Here is a 6,680-nt window from a genome sequence, read left to right on the forward strand (position 1 = left end):
GGTCGGCTGTTCTCAGGCTAAGCCTGACCCCGACGGCTCCTCTCTCACTGACACCGTAGGCCTAGAGGGAAGTGGGAGAAGGAATGCCCTATAAGAACTCTAGGGACTGGAGACTAAAAGAGGGTCACCCCTAACGAACAAGTGAAGCTGCTACTGACAGGGACTGACAAGGGTGTGCGCTGACTAACAACACAAGCAGCACACAGGAAAAATGTGGGAAAGGACTTCCCCAAACCAATATGGGAAGGAACCTTACACTAGGAAACAAACACAGGGAAACTGAGTAGAAATCAAAGGATAAGGCAATTCACTCACACAGTCAATTACACACAGAGGGAGGATTGGTGAACACAGAAGGGAAAACTCACACACCAACTAGTTCACCCAAACCTCCCAAAAACCAACCACGGAACTTCCTCTATCCCAGATCACCACCTACTCCTCCTGCTAAGGCCTAGCACTGTAAAGAGACACTCAGCACAGAACCATGGGAGGCATGGGTTTAAATACAGAGTAGAGACCACTCCTCCCAGGTGCAAATGGGAGGACAGACTAATCAACCAGGAAATAAAGCTGCCTACCAGCAGTGCGCACGTGCAAGTCAGAAGGTGTGCACCAATACCCACGACAGGACAACCCCGCAGTGCCAGGATGCCACCCCAGACACTGCGCGGACAAAAACTCCCCAGGTAAGAAAAATAGAAAGCAATGAACCAAAATACTCCTAACAATTACTATGTAGTAGCCTACATGGAAATGACTAAGGTGTACTCGGTCTGCCTTGATCCCTGCCCGCCTAGTTTTTCAAAAGTAGAAAGTATGGCAGAAAACTCTCAAAAGTCACAATTTCTGTGCAAAAATGCTGTGCACAAAAAGCTGTAACCTTTGATACGCCTTGCACACCAGGAATTGACCCTAGTGCCTACTAGGGCATAATGACATCATAAAGAGGACAATATTCCCTTGAGATGCCTTCTAATAACTAGAGCAAAGATCTATATTTGGATTTTATTCTGCCAAAATTTACACAATCACCCCAGATTGTACCTATAGGAGGCACAGAGGTATTTGCCACAATACTAGAGGAATTCCTATTTGCCATGTAAGAAGACACCACCAAAAGAAGATGATAAAAGGCAAATTGTTGGTGTGAGGTCCTGTATCTGGTTTTGCATGGAGACCCGGGTCCTTCAACTTATCTCTCTCCAGCCACCTATCAAATGGTTGGTTATTCAATTGGCTACAGAGTACCATATTTTTCAGACTATAAGACACACTTTTTAGAAAAGAAAAAGGGTTACTCAAGTAATGGACTGTGGTCTGAACAACGTAGTCACCAGTTGTCTAGAACCTTGCCTTTTATAAAGACAACAGTAGAGAAACACTGATCTCTCATACACTGTCCCTTTATCCCAGTTTGGTAATCATCCCTGCTGACTACACAGGAGTGACTATGTTTTTGTGTAGGCAGCAGGGATGACTGCCGATTCCTGCTGACAATATTGTATGTAAAGGGACAGTCTTTGGGAAGTCTTTTTTCCAACCATTCTGTGTCAATTGTATATAAGTCAATAAAATGTCATTGTAAAGTGCTTAAGGGCTGTTGTACTGTGTAGGGGCTCTCAGGGGCATTATACTATGTAGTGGCACTAATAGGGCATTAAACTTTGTGGGGGGAACTATAGAATATAGACTGTGTGGGCAGCACCGCACCTCTCATGAGGCGACCTGAAGCGACCACTTCAGGCGGTGCTATGCCCCGGGGGGGGGGGGGGGGCGGCATTTTTACTGACCTAAGCCAGTCCAGGATAAGCTGTCCTGGACTGGCTTAGCGTCACTGTCTCGGCAGCCTGGCAGGGGAAGCGAGCGGTGGATTGGGGCAGCCCTGTGGACGCAACGCTGCTTTAACTCAACTATTAGCAGCACTGCTCCAGTGGCCGCCCCTCACGCTTAGCAGAGAGCAGGTCCTCTCCCTGCCTGCTCTCTGCCTGCTAACGCCGCCCCCTACACTCCGCCCCCTCCTCCTCGCACGCCGGGTGACGTGGCCACATAATCAGGCCCTTACCCAAGGCTGAAGAGCAGAAGCAGGTAAACTTCTGCAGAATAAATACTGTGATTTTTCAAGTATTTATCCCCTATCCTACGGATAGGGGATAAATACTAGATTTATGATGATGGGGGGGTTGGGGTGCTGGGGAAGGGTTGACATGCTGGGGGGGGGGTGCTGGGGAAGGGGGCTTTTGAATGTCTGTCTAGCCCTTCCTTGGGCTTGAGGACTGTTTTTTTTTTTATCCCACCCACTTGTAATTGTAGTGCTCCTATTAACCCCCAAGTGCAAGAATTGCACTCTCCCATTTTAGGAGACTATCAGGACTTAAACATAATAAGTCTAAATCAGAAATCCTGCACTCTAAAGTCCCGTCAGCTACTTCTAAGTTGATTTCCCTGAATTTTGGCTTTCAGTCCAAAGATAAATACCTCCCCTATCTAGGCGTTAACCTTTGCAACTCATTGGACTTACTTTTTAAATGGAATTACGCCATATTAATACTAAAGCTCTTCAAAGACCTGGTTGCATGACATTGTCCCAATCTCTCCTGGATGGAACAGGTCCTCTCAGATAAACTGGTTACCCTACCCTGCATCCCATACTTTTTCCGCACCCTCCCAACTCTGGTGTCCTCTGCTTCCCCGACTAACCTACAGACAGAGATCTTTAACTTCATTTGGGCCTACAAATGGCCACATATGCACTGACATGTGATGTATTTCCATAAGTAATTAGGTGGACTGTCAGTACCTCATCTCTATAGATATTATATAGCCACACAGCTTTCCCAACTCAGCGCTATCCATAGTGAACACAACTGCCCCAATGGGTAACATTGGAATCTGAACTGGTGGCCCCGACCTCTTTACAGGTGTTTGGTGGCAGCACGCTTGGTTTCGCTGTCTTAATGATTTCTCTGTAACTGGCAGATCTTCACCAAAGACTACTTTGCTAGCACATACTCTCCACCTCCCTCAAAGGCATTTTGGGCTGCATAAGTATTCACCCCTCTCAATCCAGAAATGTCTCCTACTAGCTTTGAGAGATTATGCTTGTTTAGAGTAGCAGATATGGTCTCCCTTTCTTTCACATATGTCTTCACTTATTCCCCCCAACGCTAGCTTGACTTTATGAGGGCCTGGGAGTAAGAAATAGATACCGCCCTAACCCAAGCCCAATGTGTTGACTGTTGTACATCAATGAGCAAAGGCAGTTGGCAGGTCACCCTTATGGAGTCCTTTTTAAAAGTACTTTATAAGACATATTTGGTCCTTCACCAACTCCATAACTTTTTCCTACAGTCTCACGCCTGTTTTAGGAGTTGTAATGTCTTAGGTACCCTCCTCCAAATGTGGTGGTCTTGCACTCTTGCCCAACGCTTTTGACTGGCTGTCCATCGAATAGCACAATGACTTTTTGGACAGTCTTTCCCATTTCTGGCCCCCATATTTCTCCTCAACCTTAGGCCCTCCAACTTGAAATACGCCCAGTGTAAGTAACTCCAATATACTTTGCTATCCGCAACGTTGCCTTCAAGTACAGAAATACTTTTCTCTCAATGACAGAGGTCATAAAACAGGTTGACACCATTATGTTACATGAGAAGATTAATGCCACTATCTCCAATACCTGTTGAATCCTTGATAAGGTTTAGCACCTTGGATCCACAGGTCTCACATCCCAGGTCTTCCATACTGTCTTCAGCTTTAGCCATATGTCTGGATTCAGTTCACTCTCCCACCACTCTCCCCAGGCAGCTCCTGGGCCTCTTCACATGGCGTAAGCGCGCCGCTCATTTAGACTTGTATACACGTGGCCGAGTGCGGCGCTTCAAAACAGAGCCCATTGATTTCAATGGGAAGCGCGCGTATATCGGCATATACGTGCGCTTCCCATTGAAATCAATGGGCTCTGCACTTACGCCGTGTGAAGGGGCCTTTAGACTTCACTACTCGCTGCCCATGTACACTATGACGCTACTTATCCCCCTTTCTCCCCTGACCCAGGTTGGTTTTTGTATTTTTACTCTCTCCTTGTTTCCCCCCTATATTATATATTTGCTGATTTTGGATGTATAATGCTATCTTTGACATACATTGGCCTCCCTTCATCAACTTCAGCCTGTATTTTGTTTTCTATGATATTTACAATATTTAATGTTGTTGCTATAATTTAATAAATATCTTTGAAACTAAATTAATATATATATTAATCTTAATTTTTTTTGCCTAAGTCTAAGTTAAACCTATCTGATCACCTGAAAATAGGGGTATATTTATGGTCTTCAGCACCTTCCCCTAAAAATGTCTCTTGATCACTGGGGGAAGGAGGGGGTTTCAAGGGAAGTTCCAAGGTCATTCTAAGACTAGGAAGTCTATACATTGTCTACATTTACATGTATACATTTGTGATGACCATACACTCATCCAACTCCACCCAAAACCACTTTCTTGGTTTTGGGTGGTGAAAAGAATAAGAAGAGAAGTGAGTGATGGGGAAGCTTATCTCATGTGATTTATTCCCCAGAAGTCTTACAAAAGAAACATAAGATTGCTTGTGTGAGCTGGACATAGACATATCTTCTAGATAACACTATAAACGAGCACAGTGGCCTTACAGCGCTCGAGTCCTGGTTTCAAATCCGACCAAGGCCAACATCTGCAAGGAGTTTGTATGTTCTTCCCGTGTTTGTGGGTTTCGTCCAGGTTCTTCTGTTTCCTTACACACTACATACTGATAGGGGATCTAAGTTGTGAGCCCTATATCAGACAATGTGTCTGTAAAACGCTGCAGAATATGATGGCAATAAACAAATAAATATTGGTATGGTGACACAGTGCTTAGTAGATTGTGAGTCAAGTGACTTAAGTTACCCCTTGCATGTGGCTACAGGCATACATCGGTACAATTTTGAGGGCAATGATGTAGACTGTGTTGCACTCATATAAAAGATAATCTCCTCATCTTACTTTATAACATAGTAAGCTGTAGTTATCACATATTTATGTCTACTAGACAGTCAATGCACATTGACAAGCTATGTATTACAGGCACTAGTCCTCATTCCACAGCTTAACATACTGTATTACAATGAAGTCTCAGTCTTCCTTCCTGTATATGACAAAATCACACCACTATGTCATGATGCACGTACATGCCTTCCTTACTGGATCTGACATGGTCACACTACTATGTTATATTCTGTCATCCTGGTATACCACACATGATGCTGTATTATATTATTACAGTATATAGTCACATGCCATGATCATGTTAGTATATTGGATTATAATACAAAGCCTTGTATATAATATATAGAGGTCCAGTTTTCCCCCCGGTAACTGGCTTTGATACATCCTGATGTAGCTGTGCCTGTCACCGCATTTACTTAGCTGTAGCTGAGCGCAGCCGTTCTGATCCCCAATACTCACACATTCATTGACTAGATATTCCCAGAAAACTCCTTTGAGGCTAAGACCCCATGTAGTGGGCCGCAGCAAAAAAAAGCGCTGTGACTAAAACGGCGGCAACAATGTGTCATGGTTTTTCCAACATCAATTTTCACAGAAAGCTTTCTGGTTCAATTATACCTATAGGGAAACGTTTCTGTATAATTGGCATGCTGAGATTTCCAAAACTGCAACGTTTTTGGAAATTCCAGTATGTCCGCTGTGCATATTTTTCCGTAATGTGTGAATGGGAATCACTACAATCCCATCCACTTTGCAGGGCCAAACTGTTGCGTTTACGCCATGTGGGGCTTTTTTTTTTTGCAGATTCTACTGCATCTTTTTGAGCAGGAGGTAGTAGTGAATTGAGCAGAAGGGAGAAATATAACAGCTTCCTTAAAGAGGACCTTTCATGTCCTTGGGCACATGTGGTTTTATATACTGTTAGAAAGCCGACAGTTTGCTGAATTCAGCGCACATCTTTCCTGTTATGTGTCCCGGTGGAAGAGATATCGGTGCAATTACCGATAGCTCTTCACTGTCAGAAGGGCCTTCCTGACAGTCTAGCTGGGAACGCCCCTCCTGACAGTACTTGTTTGTAGAGCTATACTGTCAGAGGGGGCATTCTTTAACGACCAGCCATGATGATGATCAGTGAGGAACGCCCCCTTCTCCTGACAGTACTCGCCCATAAACTAATACTGGGGGGCATTCCTCACCACTCAGCGTCATGGCTGGGTGGTAAGAAACGCCTCCTCTGACAGTATAGCACTACAGACAGACTGTCAGGAGAGACATTCTCAGCTAGACTGTCAGAAACACTCTTCTGACAGGGAAGAGATATCGGTAACGCCATTGATATCTCCTTCCACACATAACGGAAAAGCCAACAGTGCGCTGAATTCAGCACACTGTCGGTTTTCTAGTGGTATATAAAAAGGTATATAAAATCACATGTGCCCAAGGACATGAACGGTCCTCTTTAATATTTTATATTTCTTTTGAAGCCACTCCTGACTTTGTTTGAAAAATAAAAACACAGCTTTTCCACAATGTGGGTCCTAAGTGTATATTCACATGGAGTAATGTGGAGAGGAAATTGAAACTTTGTAGATCCCGCAGCAGAAAGCTGATTAGCACAACAATTAGCCTCATACATAATGGGGTTAAATATAGTGTGA

Source organism: Leptodactylus fuscus, chromosome 6 (assembly GCF_031893055.1).
Source record: "Leptodactylus fuscus isolate aLepFus1 chromosome 6, aLepFus1.hap2, whole genome shotgun sequence".
Taxonomy (NCBI): Eukaryota; Metazoa; Chordata; class Amphibia; order Anura; family Leptodactylidae; genus Leptodactylus; species Leptodactylus fuscus.